Below are 19749 nucleotides of genomic sequence, written 5' to 3' on the forward strand. Positions count from 1 at the left end.
TTTAGGAAATCAAATCCAGTGATATAAAAAAAGGAGAATGCATTGTGACTAAGTGAGGTTTGTCCCACGAAGGCAAGATTAATTGATTAGAAAGTCAATGTAATTCATCATATTAACAAACTAAAACAGAAAATCATACGATCATCTCAATAAAGATAGGAAAAACGTCTGACAAAATCGAACACCCGTTCCTCATTAAAAAAAAAAAACTCTCAGAAAACAATGACTAGAAGGAAACCTTCTTCCCTTGAAAAATACAAACTATCACAACCTCACCATACACCAAAGTTAACTCAAAATGGATCACAGATCTAAACGTAAAACCTAAAACTATAAAACTTCTGGAATATAAGGATAAAACATCTGTGACCACGTGTTAGGCAAAGATCTCTTAGATTTGTCATAATCTATAGCTTTTACATACACGTGATCTGTGCATGAACAGTGTGAAATTTTGAATTGCATTAAAATTCAAAACTTCTGCTTTCAAAAGACTCTGTTAAGAGAATTGAAAGACAAGCTCTATCATGAGAGAAAATATTTGAAAATCATAGATCTGATAAAGGACTTTTATTCAGAATATATAAAGAACTCTCAAAACTCAATCATAAGCAAACAAGCAACCTGGTAGAAAAATGGGCAAAAGATCGGAACAGGCACCTCACCAGAGAAGATCTATGGGTGGCCAAGAACCACATGAAAAGACGCTCTGCATCATTAGCCATTCGGGAACTGCGCCTAAAAGCCACAGTGAGGTACCACTGCATACCTGGGAAGACAGCCACATTGAAGATGGACCACACCTGTGCGGGGTCTTCCTCAGCTCGTTGCTGGTGAAACCTGGTGGAGTTTCTGGAGGTAAAAGCCATGAAACCGCGGATGTGCCCTAAGCCTGCAGCCCTGGGAGTTTCTCATGCTCACAGCAGCCCACACTCAGCCTCCAGCAACTTGTCATTTGAACAAAATGTTCCTCCCAGTTTACGGCTCCTGCAGCTCCCGTTGCAAGGAAGTACATGGTACTTACGACCTTCTGATGGTTTGCCCTTTGACCCCAATTCTCTGACGTGTCCGAGAAAAGTCATCGATCTTCAGGTTGTTCAGGATTTTTCTTGTGGTAAGAATGGAAGTGATGCCGAGCTGTTTACATGCCAAAGCTGAAACTGAAAGTCAGGACAACCACTTTGGAGAACAGTTTGGCAATGTCTTAAAGAGTTAAACATACAGCTGCCACACGATGTGGCCATTCCACTCTTGAGTATGTATCCAAGAGAAATGAAGGCAAATGTAGGTAGCAGTTTTGTTTATAATAACCTCAAACTGGAAACAACTGAAATGTCCATCAACGCATGAATGGATAAGCAGAATTCTGTTATATCCACATAATGGAATATTACTCAGCCATAAAAACAGCAAAAACTATTGGTCCCTGCTACTGTACATCAACTATAATTAAATAATTAAAAAAATAATTTAAAAAATTAAGATAATTTAAAAAAAAACTATTGAAACACGCTACAACATAGATGAATCTCGGAAGAGCTGCCAAATGAAAGAAGCTACGCAAGGAAGAGTACATAGTTTATGACCAGATACATAAAATTCGAGACATCTATAGGGACAGGAAGCAGATGGATCACTGCCAGAGGATGAGGCACTGCTGGGTGGAAGCAGGAGGGAGGGATGGTACAGGGGCATGAGGGACATTTAGGGGATGACCGTGGTGATGGCTGCACAAGCACATACACACGCCAAGACTTACTGAATGGTTCACTTTAAACGTGCAATTTATTCCATACCAATTATACCTCGATTAAGCTCTTTAAAAAAAGAGTCTGAACAAAGAAATATTGCCCTATTAGAGATGTTTTTCTTTTCTAAGAGGGAGGGCCATTAGAAACTGCATCTAATCTAGACATTAGAGATTTTCAGCTGTGATTCTTGAAGCCTGAGGCAGAATATGATTTGCAAAGACGGCCACCACCGTGTCTCATGCCCAGGTGCTCTTACACGTGACCTGCCTCTATAATGCTGTCCCCTCCCCTTGAACCTCGTGACCTTGTGACCGCCAGTAGAAAGGAGTGGAGGAAACACTGCATGATGTCCGAGGCTAGGTCGCAACAGGTCATGCAGCCTCCACCTGGTTCTCTGGAAACTTTTCTTAGGGGAAACTGGCCACCAAATAAGCATTCTGAGCACACAGAGACCCCCATGCTGGAGAGGCCACGTGTGGGCACTCTGAGCGACAGTCCCAGCTGAGGGCGCAGCCAACGGCCACCATCGACCTCCAGCCATGTGAATGGAAGACCTGGGATGTCCAGGCCAGGGGGGCCATCAGCTGCCTGCAGCCCAGGCTGACACCTGGCTGCACCCCCACGGTAGACCGCGGGGGGACTGCCCAGCTGAGCTGCCAATATGCCTGATCTGCAAAATCGTGAACAAAATAAAAGGGCTTTTGTTTGATACCAGCTTGTTCTGGGGTAGTTTGTTACAGGGCAATAGTGGCGAGACTGGACCCTGTCAGGGATCACCGTGCAGCGGGCAGAGGGCAGAGGACCTAAAGGGGTGGGGGCTCTGGGACATTTGCTCAGATAAGGGCGACTTTGACTGGTTGAGGAAAAGGTCCTCTGATCCAGCCCAAGCCCTTCACCTTGGAGATCAGGTTACAGAGGAATGGACAGAATAAAACTAAGTTAGGACAGTTTATATGGCTAGTAAGCGGATGCGCTGGTTCTCACAATTGCACCTTACAACTCCGAGTCCAGGGCTCCAGCCTCAGCACTTCACCCACCCATTGGGCCATGGGTTAACCCCCAGGTCAGTGCGGTACTCTTTTAACGGACCCACTATCATCTCAATAATATAGACTTCAAAAAAAAATGCAAGTTGTTGATCTTCCAAAAGCAAATCTATTTATTAGAGTAGCGTCATCAGCCCTTGTATTTATGAACTTTCAATGCTGATTTGAGAGAGCTGCTTTTAATCCAGCAGATTATTCCCACATGTGTGTAATGTGTGACTATAACTTTGTTTTTAAAACATTACCTAGGGAAGCACATCTTTAAGAAAGTTGTAGAAAGAACACAGCGCTCTCGCCCACATATATTTCGTTCCAGTTTCCACCTATGCAGTGCTGGCAGCTCCTTTGAGCATCTGCTGTGTTACCTGTTCCCTTCTTCCCCTGTAATGCCAGGGACTTCGGCAGGCCAGTAAGCCACAGTCGGGAATGCATTCAGAGACCATTAGTACAGGAAGCAGGGTGAGATCCAAAGAAACCATGAGCCAGTGAGTTGGAAAACACTCCATGAAAGGCCTTTTCAGCCTGTTTCTTTCAGGAGGAGTTTGTTTTTGGATTAAAGGCGTTTATTCAGGTATTCACAAATACCCAGGCTCTGCACCAGCTGGAGAGTGGAAACCCGTCCGTCATGATCAATTGCTGTGCAGGGGACTGGCATGTTCCGACTGGGGAATACACGGATGAAAGCGGCGTAATTAGGTGACACGCCTTCAAAGGAGATGAAAGGCCCAAAACATCCTCAAAAACGTAGGCAAAAATATACCCTGAAATCACTACTTTCTTTATTTTGGATGTAGCAGTTCCAATTAAAGGCTGGGTGTCAACGGCATGGAATGCAGCAGTCTTGCACTGGGGTTCTTTCATTCTTTTTCTTTTTTTCTTTCCTTGCTGGGGGAAGAAAAATGATGAAGTGTCATTCCTATATTTCCTCCACTCCATTGGCAAGTGGTGTAAATTCCTCCCTCCTTAAAGGAAACTTAGACTAAGTTGATGCTTTCATGGCCTTCCACTAGGGGAGGAGAGGGGATGAGAGGACCAGGAGCTAATGGCACAAGTATCTGACAGCCCCCACCCCGTCCATCAAATTTTTCTCTGAGCTTTCTGAATGGCTCATTTGTATTCTCAACTCCTTTGCTTAAAAAACAGGGTCTTTTCTCTGTTTATATTGCTAAGAAAACACACAAAGTTCCATAATCTTCTTGCAAGCTCCTTTTCCTTAGACAGTTCTTATTCTCTGATTTTGTTAAATTCAGGAGACTGGCAGGTTCTGATGATGAGGGAGTTCTGTAGCTGGGGGATCGATCCATCTACTCCCCTCCGCTGTTCATTTTCAGATGAGAAAATGGAGCCCCAGTGAGGTTGGGTGTCTTCCTCCGAGCAGCAGGACTAGAGGCAAAAGAGAAATTTGGGGGATTTCGATCCCCACGTGAGTGCTCTCCCCACTGTTCAAACTATTCCTTTTCCGTTTGCCTGTATTTTTAATCCTTTAATGGTCACACTCTGACTGCGTTTGCAGCACTCATTAACACATATTTAAATAATTATGGGAAAATCCGCGTTTTATGCATCCTTAAGCACTTTGCCCTCTGGGTTTCTGCAGCTGGATCGTGGAGCTTCAGCGATTTGGCACACTGTAATGGGCGCTCTGACGGCCTCTTCTCCCGTGTGGTCTTCAAGCAGCCGCAGAACACCTGCCTTATTGAGCCCCGGGTCTCCAAGATGCTCGCACAAACACTTGGCTTTTTCTTTTTCTTCTCTCTCTCGCTCCCCCTTCCCTTTCCTGCCTGAATTCGAGGGTGCAGGATGAATGTGCTATTGAAAGGCCATTTTGACAACACCACTAAATATGGATTCCTCTTGGTTGCCAGGATTTCTCCAGTTTAGATCGGGGCTGCACGGAAGGGGATGGGAGGGTATTCATTGCCAAGACAGTGGTTATAGATTGAAGTAGAAAACATATATATATATATATATATATATATATATATATATATATATATATATATATATATCTCCTGAGGTAGAAGACATAAGTATATAGGTATATATAGATAGACAAATATGTCTTCTTTGTCTGTGTGTGTGTGTGTGTGTGTATCCAAACGTGGAATCACACTGTCGTGTGCTGTTGTAGTAGAACGTTATATTATGCTCATTTTCCTTGTCAATACGCCTAAAGTTAATGGCATAATATTTCATCATATGGAGGAGCCATCAACTTCAAAACCAAGTGTCTGCTGATGGACAAACAGAAATTTAGTTTGTTTATTTAATTTTGCTATTATTGACAGCATTTGATAGACACCTTCGCATACATACGCACCTTTTCAATCTGGTCTGAACACTTACTGGGGACAAATTCCTACAATGTTGTCCTATAAACGTCTGCACGTTTTAAATGCTGACACATATTGCTCTTATTGGGGTATAGTTGCTTTACAATGTTGTGTTAGTTCCCACTGTACAGCAAAGTGAATCAGCTATACATACACATACACCCCGTCTTTTTGGATTTCCTTCCTGTTTAGGTCACCACAGAGCACTGAGTAGAGTTCCCTGTGCTATACAATAGGTTCTCATTAGTTATCTATTTTATACATAGTATCAATAGTGTGTATACGTCAATCCCAATCTCCCAGTTCATCCCACCCCCTTCTTTCCCCCTTGATATCCACACGTTTGTTCTCTACGTCTGTGTCTCTATTTCTGTTTTGTATGTAAGATCGTCTATACCAATTTTTTCAGATTCTACATATATGTGTTAATAAGCGATACTTTTTTTTCTGACTTACTTTAACTCTGTATGACAGTCAAAAAGACACCTGCAACCCAGTGTTCACTGCAGCACTATTTACAATAGCCAGGACACGGAAACAACCTAAATGTCCATCAACAGAGGGATGGATAAAGAAGATGTGGTTCATATATACAATGGAATATTACTCGGCCATAAAAAGGAACGAAATTGGGTGATTTGTAGAGACGTGGATGGACCTAGAGCCTGACGCATACTGCTCTTAAGAAAGGTGGGGGTGATTGAGAATTCCATCCCCTGTGTTAGAGGATGCCCACTCCCCCCTGCCTTCACCAGCACCGTGTCTGGTCATTAAAAGCAGTCTTTGCCCATGAAATTTTGAAATGTCCCATCGACAGAGGAGGTTAGAATGGAAGGGTGAGGAGGGCCTGGGCTGGGAGGGGGTGGGCAGGGGCGCTTGTGGAGAAACTGGGACTCTCGTGCACGGCTGCGGGAGATGGTGCAGCCACTGTGGAAAACAGTACGGCAGTTCTTCAGAGAATTAATAAAATTACTATACGACCCAGCAATTCCACTTCTGGGAGTACACTCAAAAGAACTGAAAGCAGGGACTCAGACACTTATACACCCACGTTCATAGCAGCATTATTCACAAGAGTCAAAAGGCGGAAGTAACCCAAGTGTCCATCGACAGATAAATGGATCAACAAGACGAGGTCCATCCACATGATGGAATAGTATTCAGCCTTAAAAAGGAACGAAGCACTGACCCCTCTACCACAGGGATGAACCTTGAAGGCATTACGCTAAGTGAAAGGAGCCCATCACCAAAAGATAAGTATTGCATGATTCCACTGATACGAGGCACTAGACTAGTTAGACTCATAAAGACAGAAAGTAGAACGGTGGGTGCCGGGGGTTATGGGGAGTTATTGTTTAACGGGGACAGAGTCTCAATTTGGGAAGATGGACAAGTTCAGAAGACGGATGTGGTGACGGCTGCACAACAATGTGAACGTACGTAACACCACTGAACTGTACACTTAAAACAGGTTAAATGGTTAAGTTTTATGTTGTGTCTGTTTTACCGTAATTAAAGGAACACCTGACAGCAGTAGCACCCACGAGGGGCGCCTCCCTCACTACTTGGGGGCCCCAGAGTGAGGCGTTTGGGAGCCCCGCCCCCAGAGGACCAGTGATGAAAGGAGGCCCTTAGAGTGGACACAGGGTGGGGGGCTGTGCCCGGTGCACCCAGTGCAGGGGCGGCCCTGTCCCATCCATGCAGGCCCAGGTGCCATCTTCGGGAGCCAAAGGTCACCCAGGGGACACGCTCCCGCAGAGAGGCCACCGCACTGCCAGCGTGTCAACACGTCTGCACTCAAAGGCACTGGTGGAGATAAGAATGCAGAAGAGGTGTAACCTAAGTGTCATCTGAAAGCTACCAGGGGCTTAGCTGCACTTCAAAGACGACACAGGGCGGGGCCCAGAGACAGCCAGTGCGCAGACAATGCGGTGGGCCAGTGATTGTGACTTATCGTGTTCCACCGCTGGCGGCGGCTGGCGTGTGAAAAGGTGGCGGGACCTCTCCGTGGGGCTTTACGGGGATGGTAACTGATAAATCCCAGGAAGGGTCAAGCGAGCTCTGAGCGGGAAGGGACACCTTGTCCCCAGCAGCAGCTGAAGTCTTGAGCCCCCGATTAACTGATTAACCACAGTGAGAAGAGCCGGGAACACAAGGAGACTCAGGCAGCCCCAGGCGGGAGGCGCGCAGTGTGCCCACGGAATTTGACTCGCATTCCAGGAAGATGAATGAAGGCGGAGAATCTAACTCCCCCAAGTCTGGGTTACTTTAGTCCAAATTAAGAAAAAACCCCAAGTGCCTGAAAGTTCCCTGTGCTAGCAAACACGACGCCTTCTCCGCAAATGGCCGAGGAAACAGGATTCCCACCATTTGGTGCTAGTTTCGTTTCAGGAGGAGTGGGTTGGGGGGAGGGCAGAAAAGAGCGCATTGCATACCTTCCGTTGGCCTCCGGGGTGGGGGTCAGGAAAGGGGGGCCGGTAGGGGCCTGAGGTGAGAGGGAGCTGGTGTAGGAGGGATACACTCCCCTTCCCTGTGGCGGAAGCACAGGGTGGGGAGTGCAGGGGGATGGGAAGTGAGCCCAATCACAAATTATTTGGGTCTTTACTTGAGGACCGCAAGAAGCCCTGGGATGGTTTCAGAAGAGACGGTGGGTTCCACGGCTCAGGGTCACGTCTCAGGCTCAGCAGTGGGGAGTGCGTTGCATTGGGTGGGGCAGGGAGGCAGCTGTTGGGGCGTCCGGGGCGCGCTGATGCTGCGCGGACCAGGGGAGTGGCCGTGAGGACCCAGAGGTGAAAGGAACTGGGTGAGGTTTAATGGGGTTCTTAATGAGCTTTTCCTAAAGTGCTTTATCACAATTTTTTTTTTTTTTTTTTTTTTTTTTTTTAGCCAGCTTCTGCATTCTGTCTTAGAAAAGAGGTGACATAATTTGTATGGCGGGCATGATCTGGGAAAGGAGACGGAGGGAGCGTGCAGAAGCAGAAAAACCAAAGACATGGTTGGAGGCTGTTTCCTCTGCCAGAGCTGTCATGACTGTGGGAATCTCACTGACCGCATCACCTCCACTCTAGCGTAGAAAATAGCAGAGAGCCGGCACCCAGTGTCAGGAGGCATCAGAGTCCAGAGCCCTCTTTACTGCTGGCGAGCCGGGGCTGCCTGACCCTGACGTTGCCTGCCGGTTGCAGGCACAGACGTCCGTGGCGCCCGAGCCTGGACGCCCCCATTGCTCACATGTTAATGCAGAGCTCTGGCCCTTAGCCTGTGCAGTCTGGTGGGTGCCAGGATGACCAACCGGGTGAGCCGCCCGGGATGGCATAAGTCCAGCATGTGCCGCCCAGTCTGCTCCATCGGCAGAGCAAGTAGACACCCCAATATGGAAACGTGGGGATGGAAAGGCAGGGGGCCCCCAGAGGGGCCATGACTTACCTTGGTGATTCAGATCAGCAGGGGTACGCTGGCGGCTGCGCATCTGCATGGGTCGCAGGCTCCAGGCGGCAATTTAGGGACACAGCCCGGGATGCGTGGCCGGGGCCTCGCGTGGGGCCCATCGCCCGTCTGATCCCAGTGTCGTCTGGAGTAGGACGAGTGGGTGGCCCTTCCATGGTGAAGGTCAGGGTCAGTTTTAAACCCGCTGAGTCTGCAGTAACAGAGGTATCGGAGGAGACCTGTCCGAGGCCCAGAGGAGCAAAGAGCAGAGCCCAGGAAGAGCCCAGGAGCGAGACTGGCTGGAGATGCAGATTCAGATTCATCGGGAGGCTGACAGGAAGGCAGCTTGGATGCTGGGATCACAGCCTGGCTCCAGAGCCCCACTCCGCCCCCTGCTGCTGTGACGCCTGAGGCCACTGGCTTCCTCCCTCCTGTACCTCAGTTTCCCCATCTGTGAGGGACAGTAACAACCCCCCCTCCCCGAGTTCTGGGAGGTCAGGGAGCTGCATATGGAGGATGCACGGCACAGAGTCGGCCTCCAGAGATGTGCGTTCACGGTTTCCGCTCCCTGCTCAGCATTTTGCTCTATAGTCTGGAATCAAGAGACGTCCGACTGTAGGATAAATTATGAGACCCATACGGCCCAGGTCAAACTTGCCTAGACTGCTAAAAACACGTCTGATTTAACTCTGCAGAACACTGAGTGGTTTAACCTTTCGGGTCCTTTAAATAAACTCTCTCTGCTCTGAATGCCATTCTAGCTTGGACTGGAACCAACGGCGCAAACAGCCCCTCTGCCATTGCCCCGTGCTCGCTGGATGGCCTCCCTACCTCCTCACCGGGCGGTGGGCTCGGGGCCGCCTGCAGTTCAACCGCGCGTGCCAGCAGTGAGCGAGGGCCTTGCAGAGACAGCCACGAACGTCCTTGGCTTGATGGGGACGTTGCCTTTTGGGTTACTCCACTACCAGAATGTTCTGCTTCCTGCCAAAGACGGTCAAGTCAGGGCACATCTCCCCATTTTAGAGAAAACAACAGTTTTACAGGAAAACTCTGACGCAGCCTTTCATGAGCACGAACAAAAGCTCCCATCCCTCCAGCGCATCTGGGGACCCAGGAGATGGCATGGAGTGATCTGTGATTAAGATGCTCCCTCTTTTCATGTGCAAGAACCTCCTGGAAAAGTGGACCTGAAACAGCCCAGTTCCAGAGGGGAGGCTCCCAGATGGCAGGTCACTCCCGCAGACGTCAGGATTGAAGACCCCATGAGGTTACGATGCTGACTCCAGGTCAGACTCAGGGAGACCCCATCCAAGCTCTGCGACCTCGGGCATCTTCTTACTTATTTTTTTGTCTGTCTATAATGCTGTTGTGAGCATCACATCAGACCACGCGGTGAATGACGGATAGATCACTACAGTTTACTGAGTGCTTGCCACACACGAGGAACGAATGTAACAGCGTCTCCTGTTATCAGTGTTTTAAAATCCCGAAAATAAAAACCCTGTGAGATGCTTATCATCATCCTCACCTCACAGATGAAGCGTTTGAAGCACAGGAATGTTAAGTAATGCGCCTCAGGTCACCCAGCTGGACAGTTCGGTCTCTTACCAACCGTAGCACGCCCCCTCTCGTGTTAGCTTTCCTCCTTCTTATATTACTCTTGCTACTTTCCAACCCCTCCCTCTGCCACACCCCTGCCATCTGACAGCCCAGCTCATTGATGACCTTGTCCTAGTTTCTTTTCCCTCCTGGTTCTTGTTGCGTGAATAATATGCATGAACTTGACTCTCCCGGATGAACTTGAATTGTCTTTCAGGACTGGGGCTCAAGCATATCCCTTAGGAAGTCTCCCCGGGCCCCTGCAGTCAAGGTCATGGCTCCCTGCTCTGTGCTTATGTCAGTGCCCGGTGTCTGTTCTTCCCATTGCGTCTGAGAAACGGTCACTCGTTCTTCCTTCCCACTGAGGCTGCAGTCTGTTTCTCCACCCTTGAACCTGGGCTTGGCCGTGGGACATGCTTTGGCCAGGGGGACTTTAGCAGATACGACGGGGGTGCTCGTGCCCGGGGCTCCACCCCGGGCTGCTCTTGGGACGCTGGGAACTCATGTGAACAAGCCTGGGCCAGCCTGCTGGACAGTAAGGGCCACAGGAGGACCAAGATACGTGAATGAACACTTCCTACCGCATCTAGTGCCCAGCTGACCACAAAGCAGGAGAGAGCCAGCAGATAGCAGCCAGCCCATTCCAGGCCAGAGGAACCAACCATCCTCCTTACAAAACTGTGAACTAAGTAAGTTTTGGGGTGGATTCTTACGCAGCACTAGCCAGCTGATACACTCATGTATCTCCACTGCCTAGATCAGTGCAGGTACTGACACAAGTGCTCAAGGAGTGAATGAATTATGGCTCAATTCATAGTTGGAAGAATGGATGGGGAGGACACCAGAGTGTGACTTGGAGGAAACTTTACCTAAATCAGTCCTGGGAATGCTCCCGTTTCCTCTATTTCCCATCTTCAGATGGGATCTCCCATCTTCAGCTGCTGTAATGAACTCCACTAACACCTGTCAGCCTGAGTCACCAGGTCAGCACTCAGCAGTTACTTCCCATCCAGTGTGTCACACGGACTGATCTGCAGTCAGCGCTAGAGCTTACTCAGCTGCAGGAACAAATACCCCCAGAGTCTCTTTGGTTTACAACAGCAAAGATTCATACTTGCCCACGCTGCAAGTCCACACACGGTTGGCAGGGGCTTTGCACCTCGCGGTCACCACTAAGGGGACAGCCTTCATCCGCAGCACCGCCTTTGGGGGGCAGATGGAAAAGAGAAGACAGTGAACTCAGTGCTTTCCAGAGTGTCCTGCTCACTCCCCTGCCCAGCATGTAGCACAACGCCCAACAGGTAGCAGGTGCTCAGTAAAACTTAGTTGAATGACTGAATGATGCGGTAGGTCAGTCGTGGGGCATATGACTTCCTAGCACCTATGACTCTTTCATCAGAGGATTAATTTTGAAATAAATGTAGACTTACAGAAAAGTTTCAAAAATCACAAGGAAAGTTTCCATTTACCCTCACCAAGCACCCTGTAACATTAACTTCCGACATAACGACAATAAATTCAGCAAAACCAAGGAGTTAATATTGGTAGGGTACTAACGAAACTACAGACTTTATTGGGATTTCATCTTCCTTTCCCGCTAATGTCCTTTATCTTCCCAAGATCCAGCCCACTATCCCGTGTTGCATGTAGTTGTCACGGGTCCTTGGTCTCCTCCAGTTGGGGACAGTTCCCCAGTCTTTCCTTGTATCTTAGGTCCTCAGCGTTTCTGAAGAGCACGGGTCATGTATTGGGTTGGCCAAAAAGTTGGTTCGAGTTTTTCCATAACAGCTTATGGAAACCACGAACGAACTTTTTGGCCACCCCAATATTCCGTCGAGTACTCTTCTGTTTGGATTCTTCTGAAGTTTGCTCACGATTGGCTTGATGTACCGCATTCCTGGCAAGCGTACCCCAGAAGTGATGTTCAGTCCTTTTCAGAGGATCGAATTGAGGGGTACGTGATGCCCACGTGTCTTATTACTGGGCATCATGTATCTTAGTACGTAATAAGACACCGTGTGTCTTATTATGAGGAACTATTACTTAGTTCCTCAGGTGCGGCATTATTTATATAAGTGATGGTGACTGGGTCTCCTGGTTACGGTGGTGTCTGCCAGGTTTCTCTAAAGATGCTATTTTCCTGGTCACATTCTAATTCAATGGCCAGCGTGCTTGTCCAGCTCTGCCCCTGGATGGACGCCGCTGGAGGACAGGTCCATCTCTGTGTCCTCATTGTATCCCCAGCACCTACGACCATATCTCGTAGTTTTTTTGCGCTCAGCAACATCTTATTAAATAAATGAATGTCCTGAAAGATATAACCAATTTTCAGGGAGCTGATATTCAGGGAGTAGTGGGTTTTCAGACTAATTATCCTGAATAGAAAGGGCAAATGATTCCATCCATGCCTCTTGCATTTCTCATGTATTTTATTTAATCTCATAATTTACCTTCTCTATCCTCTGATTCTTACCCCACAGCTGAATGAGACACTTCACTTAGGGGACTCATGATTTCGGTCCTATGAAATTTTGGAAGACTAGGTACAAAGCAAACAACCTTTACATAAGCAGTAGAAAATTGATATTTCTTACTGACCCATTTTCATGAAGCCCACCTTCCCCTAGCAGCCATCCTGATTTCCGAGTCTTTGTGAAGGCTCCAATTGCCAACATCACAGCCACTTCCAAAGGGAGGTTCAGTGTGATGTCTCAGCTACAAGTGACCAGGAATCTGACTAACAGTCGTATAAACAAGCTAGGTAATTATCTCTGTCTAGAGAAGCACACAGGGAGTTCCAGGTTTGTTCAGTGGCTTCATGATGTTATCAAGGCCCAGGCGTGTCTCTCCTCAGCCTGTTGGCATTTCGTCCTCAGGCTACAGGACGGCAGCCCCAGACGTAGGTATCACATCCTGTCTCGTGACAGCGTCCAAAGCAGATGCGGGGGAAGGGGGTTTCTTTTTGCATTTCCCTTATGTCTTCTTGGTGGGAACTGGGTCATAAGACCCTCCCTAATTACAGGAGAGCCTGGAAAAGAGAGCACCTAGGATCATAGCCTCCACCGTGGGAGGTGGACCTGCCAGCACACAACGGGGTAGGTCTGACTTTGCCTAGACAACTCGTACCATCTGCTACGGGGAGCTTCTAGGTGGGGTTTCTGAGTGGGAACCTGGCTGGACCCCAGGGCCATCCAAGGAAGTGGAAAGGTAGAGGTGGTCTGGGGCAGACTTTCTGCATTTCTGAAGGTGTTTTATCAGGTCAAGACCAGAACTGGAATCCGAGTCTCCCATTTGCTATCTTCTTGGTCACAAACCCCACAAAACTCACAATACATAATCACAGTGAAGCCTGCATGAAGAGCAACTGAGGAAAAACCCCATCCATGCATCTTTCCATCCATCCATCCATCCATCCATCCTTCCTTCCATTCATCCATCCTCCGTCCACCCATCCTTTCATCCTCCCACCCTTCCATTTGCCCATCCATCATTTTATCCTTCCTTCCTTCCATTCTTTTGTCACTTCTTCTCTCCCTCCCTCTTTTCCTCCCTCCTTCCACCCATACTTTCAATGTTTGGGGGAGCCATTTGACCCAGTTATGACCAATGAGGCAGAAGAAGTCTGCTTCTGGGGAATATTTTCACCCCCTTATGTAAGGCAGGGACATTCAAGAGAGGCCTCTTTCTTCTTGGGACGCTATCGGGAGAGAATAAGATGCTCGGAGCTGCCACAGCCATGTTGCAACCATGAGGCAAGACATGTGAGGACGAAGCACTCTGAGTCTCACACTGAGGGTGCACGGTGAGGAGGGAACAGTGCCTGCTCTTCCGGGCTCGCACTCCAGTGCGAGACACAGAGAGAGATGGGCAGTTACAATTCCACGTGAACTAGCAGTGTCGGGGGATGTGCTGGGAGGTACAACTGGGTGCTGAGGTAGAGGCTCAGTGAGGAACAGAAGGGAGCTAGAGAAGAGAATTCTGGGCAGAGGGCACAGCCTGAACAGAAGAGCATGGAGCTATGATGCATTCAGAACGGAAGGGCTGAGAAAGAAGGTGGAGGTAAGCAGGCTGGACGAGAAAGACAGTGGGACCCCCGCCCTGGCTCACTCTCCCCTGACAGCCCTGGGCTCCCGAGGTTGTACCGCCAGCTCTGTCTCCTTTCTGTCAGGTTCCTCAGTTAAGCTGATGCCCGCCCAGCCCCATCCTGGGGGCACACTCAGCGGCGAGTTTGGGCCTTGCTTCTCTCCATGATGTTGAGAAAATTCTGGCCTTTGATATCTGCTCTGGACTCCTGTTTCCTGCTCTCTGCGGTCTCGGGGTGGACAGAGGATGACAAGCCCCTCCCTGGCCGCCCCTCCTCGCCCCTCCCCCTTGATAAGTTCAGTATCAAAGGTCCGCAGAGGCAAGCGGCAGAACTCAGGCCTGCGCTGCCACCGACAGGTTCATCGTGCACAGAAGCCGCTGACGGTCTGGCTCTGGGCCGTCACCTCGGAAAGCCGGAAAGCCGGACTCGCCCTAAGCCATCGGCAGGCACGGCTCCTGGGAGAAAACCTCCCCGGGACGTACTATTGAGAGCTGGGGGGAATATCCCGAAACATAACAAAAGAGCAACAGAAATGAAAATGGCCAGGGACACGGACCCACCATAGATTTTCCTGGGCAAGGTGGGCTGGGGAGCTGCGGGGATGCGCTTTCCGAGAAACCGAGGCCAAAGGAACAAAGGACCTGCCACAGCTTGGCAGGAGCCCCTTCCTCTGTGACATTAACTGCTTCCTGTTCCCTTCCAACGGGGCAGGAAGATGGAAGTGAAGGAAATGGAAAATGCAAACTACACACCAATTTAGCATTTTGCTGCTTGGAGCTCAATTTTTGCTAACTTTGGAAATGCCAGAAGAGAGAGGTGTTTTGTCAAGACATTAAAAAAATTATTTTTTAAGGGAAACAAGACAGGCTATTCATGGCCAGCAGGGAAGCACACCTCCCGGGGTGCTCGGCACTCCCACTGCACCCGGTAATTTGATTTAATGAGATGATGAGGCTGCTGTGAGCATCCTCTCTCAGCCCCAGCGCTGTGCCACGAGGGCGGCGAGGGCGTTAACTCAGGCACAGCCAGGCCTTTGAAGCTTTATTTTGTTTTCCCCCTGCCCCCTCCCACCCCCTGCCAATTAACACCCGGGAGAAATCACATCCAGGTGTAGTCTCAAGCCGGCCCTGCCAGTAGAGCCACCTTGTCCCCAAGGGCAAGAGGGCGCTTCAGGGCCAGAAGGTGCCTGGCGAGTCTCCAAGCGGAGCGCCTGGCATCAGAGCTGGGATGCAGGGGCGGTGTGCCTGGGCTGCTGGCGTGAGCGGCTGATCACGGGATGACGTCCCTCTGAGCACCTCTGTAGCTCCGGCACTGGGATGCCCTCCCTCCAGAGCCCTGCGTGGCTGCCTTCTCATGCTGCTCAGGTCCGCGCCCAGGTGCTACCTCCCTCAGGAGGCCTTCCCTGACCCTCCCACGTCTAAAAATAGAGCTGCCTCCAAGTGGACCGCCCTCCATCTCCTTACCCGGATTTGTTTTGGTTATCTTTCTCTGTAGCACTTGCCACTACTGAAAACACATTATTTACCTCTTGTTTTCTTTACTTTACTTGTTTGCTTGTTTTTCTGCCTCTTGCATTAGACTGTCACCTATAAGAGGGCAGGGAGTGGTGGTATCCACTTTTGTATCCCCGGGGGGATACCAGACACAGAGCAGGAGCTTAATAAACATCCCTGAGTGTGTGTGTGTGTGTGTGTGTGTGTGTGTGTGTGTGTGTGAGCGTGTGACCTCCTAACATGGAGCCTGGCGTGCAAGCAGTATCGTTCATTCATTTATTCACTATCTAGGCATCTGTTCACTTCACACTCGTGACAACTCTTTAAAGCAAGTATGGACACCAAGGGGGAAAGGGGTGGTGGTGGAGGGAATTGGGAGATTGGGATTGACACGTATATACTATCGATACTATGTATAAAATAGAAAACTAATGAGAACAGACTGTAGAGCACAGGGAACTCTAGTCAACACTCTGTGGTGACCTAAATGGGAAGGACATCCAAACAAGAGGGAGTATGCGATGCAGAGCTGATTCACTTTGCCGTACAGCAGAAACTAACACAACGCTGTAGAGCAACTACCCTCCAATAAAAATGTGAAAGAAACATTCTTATTTCTGTTAAAAAAAAAAAGAGAGAGAAAGTAGCATACACCCCCTTTTGCAGTTGAGAAAACTGAAGCTCAGAGAGGTTATGTGAACTGTCAGTGCCGCACAGCCGCGGAGTCGGGTTTGGGGCCCAGGGCTTCCTGACGCCAGCACCCCAGCCACCCTTCTGAGCACCACCTCCCCACCCAACTGCTCACGCTGGGGTAAGTGGACCCTGTCCATCCCAGGAGCTGCCGAGTCTGGGAGGCCCGGAAGTCCCACGTGGGCTGTTACCTGGGCTCATTCTGTGTTGCCCGGCAGGGTTTTCATTGCGGAGTCGGGTCTCAGGGATGGGTGGGACGCCTGGCAGTTGGCCTCTCGCTGTGATAATGACCGCCCTTCATTCAGCCCGTTTGCTGACGGCCTGCAGCGGGTGGTTGTGTTGCACGGCCCTGGTGTCCGTTGGTGAGGGAACGCTGGACAGGACCTGCTGTAGAGCATATGTAGGTCAGATTTCATCCTTGTAGCCACACACCTGCCCATGTCTCACACGTACACACACACACACACACCAGGTCATTAAGGCAGGGGAAGCTTGCTGCATCCACTGACGTCATTAGCTCGTGGCTCTTCTTCATTAGCTCGCGGCAGCTGGACCAACAGCCACGGACCTGAAGAAAGACTCCAGGGCTGAGGACACTGGCACCTTCTAGCCCCAAGGAAGCTGGGCTGAGGTCCTGGTCACAATCTCCTTGATTTGGGGCACGAATGACTTTCCAGTGGACAGCGACGGGTCCTGAAGCCGTGAGGACCCACTCTTGTGTTCCGTGTCCAGTGGGATAATTCGGTGCTGGTTAAAATGGTGCCGACAGAGTGGTCGCTGAGCAGGGGCTGAACGTGCCAGCGCCTGGGGTCCAGACCAGGGAGTGGGGAGCCCAGAGGGCTAGAGCCGATGTATCCCGTGGTTGCTCCAGGTTAGGTTTCACAGTTCGAGGAACTGCCAGGCTCTCTTCCAAAGTGGTGGTCCCATGTCACATTCCCAGGTGGTTCTCTTTGGTAATGATTTTTTTCCTCTTCTGCTTACTTGTATCTTATAAATTGTTGGCAGTGCTTATCTGCCTCTTACAGGTTTTTTGTTTTTTGTTTTTTCCTGAAAATAACGTTACCTAACAATAGAAGGTGGCATGGAAGACGAGTCATATCCGGCCATACTGTCTGGGATGTCTTGGACTCCAGCAGTGGCCACATACCCTGAGGCGATCGGGACATCTCACGGGGGCAGGGGGATATTGTAAAGGACACAGGTTCTATGGAGAAACAGGGGGTTTCTTGAAGGGCTCGCAGGTGTTTGTGTGGATCACAAGACCTCAACTCCAGCAGAGGTTTTATATTCCAGCCGGCATCACTGTGGTGGAAGTGAGCTGCCCCCAACTTAAAAGTGAGAAAGGGCTCCTGCCCCCCTTTCCTTTCTACACCTGGAGTCCTACCTCCTGACCCTGGGAGCCTGGAACGGAGGCTGCTCTGGGCCACATGGGAAGTTGCCACTAACCACATCAACATCTTTAAAATTAATAACATGAATTCCATAGCGAAGGGGCCTGGGCCGGAGATGGAAGGCTGCTGGCTGCTCCTGGGCCCCATGCGGCAGGTGGGGGACAGGAAACCTGAGGACAGGTGGGACCTCCAGGTGGGCACTGTCCTGTCGGAACGTAAGACCTTAAGGACTTGGCTGTTACTGGGATCAGATCCATCCAGGCTGACTGGGGACGGGTTCCCCGAGGTGTAGAGCTCTCATTTCAACACACATTGTCATAGATTTATGACTTAGATCGAAAATAGGCTCTTTCCACTCCCCACAAATGCACCTCTCCCCTGCGTGTTTGGTTTAAAAGGATCCGATCTTTTTATCCGAGGGCTATCCTATGATTCAGGTTTCGTAGAAGTCCGAATTCTTAAATTCTGCAGCTTCAGAGACTTCAGAAGGTCATCCAGCTCAGACCTCTCCCTCTATCCAAACAGATCCTTATACTGACCTGAAGACCAGGAAGGATCCTCTGGGCAAGTTTCTAAAGCTCTTTCTTTAAGCTTCCTTATCAGCAAACTGGGCAAAATAATAAGGTCCATCTCAGAAGGATGTTGGGAGGATTAAATGAGATACGCAGGTAATGTTCTTGGCGCCATGCCAAGCACGTTGTGAATCCTCAATAAACGACTGGGTCGTTACTGTCAGCCGCATCACCAATGCACAGTATTTTCTTTGTGTCCACCTCTCACCTTGTGAAACAATCAAGTCTGTAGTTGGCTCATAAATGAAAGCTGCCTTCCCAGTTCCATTACAACACAGGGGGCAGAGCTCTTAAGTTCATTCCAGACCAGCAGGAACAAGCTCTTACCTTCTCAAGGGCTGAGGTCAGAACACTGGGACAGCCCAGGTGGCACAGTTGGCATCTGTGACGCCACGCCCTCTAGTGGAAGGATGAGGCTCCTGAACCCAGGTGTGCAAGGAGGCAGGTGAACGGGAACGTGGCAAAACCAGGTGAATTTTCACGCCATCTGAATTCTGTCCTCCTGAAACACAGACAGTGAAAAAGGTAATCAAGGTTACAAGGCAACGCAAACAGAAATGCACCCTGAGGAATTTACATTTGCAGTATTCTTTTCGTGCTTTGTTTTCTAAATCTATGCTCAAAACCACAGAGCAAGATAAGAGAAGGGGCCGCTCATACGGAGGGGGCTTCCTTTTGAGCTGAAAAAGAAATGTTCTAAAATTAACCGTGCTGATGGTTGCTTAACTCTGTGAAGATACTAAAAATCACTGAATTTTATACGTTAAGTGGATGAATTGTATGGGATGTAAATTATATCCCAAAAAAGCTATTTTTAGAAGTTGACTTTTCAAAATGTTTTATTGTTTTTACATATTCCCCCAATACTTATTTATTATAAAAATAGAAAACACCCATAAAAATAGATTTTTCTCGAAGTATTTATTTGCATTCTTTGAGTTCCACATGCATTTGTAGTTTGCCCCACCAGAGAAGTTTCCCTGAGGTCAGCAGTACATCCCAGCGTGTGCCAGGTGCCGTGGAGACGGGAGACGTGCAAACCTGGATGGTGAATTGAAGTCTCTTGTCCAGTTGTGGAGCCCAGACTGATCTTTAGAAGCAACGGGATGAAAAGAGACAAGATGGCTCAGAATAAGGGGCTACATTATTTGTTGAGTGAGTTAAAAGAAGGATATTATTGAAGGTTCAAATAATCCAGGAAGGCTTCATGAAGGAGGGACCTGAGCTAGAACTTAATAGGTTTAATAGAAAGGACAAGTAAAATATAATACAAATAAGTAAACTAAAAGTAACACAGAGTTAGGATAACAGCCTCAGCTCTCCCTCCTCGGGCCTACCGTCTGCGTCCTGCGCATCGCGGACGTTCC

General features: G+C 49.1%; 1 protein-coding gene across 3 annotated transcripts in view; it reads right to left on the reverse strand.

The window, feature by feature from the left end:
- MTHFSD (methenyltetrahydrofolate synthetase domain containing) overlaps window positions 1-19749 on the reverse strand; it is a 137472-nt gene that overhangs the window by 107717 nt on the left and 10006 nt on the right. The window lies entirely within an intron of this gene.

Source organism: Pseudorca crassidens, chromosome 20, assembly GCF_039906515.1.
Source record: "Pseudorca crassidens isolate mPseCra1 chromosome 20, mPseCra1.hap1, whole genome shotgun sequence".
NCBI lineage: Eukaryota > Metazoa > Chordata > Mammalia > Artiodactyla > Delphinidae > Pseudorca > Pseudorca crassidens.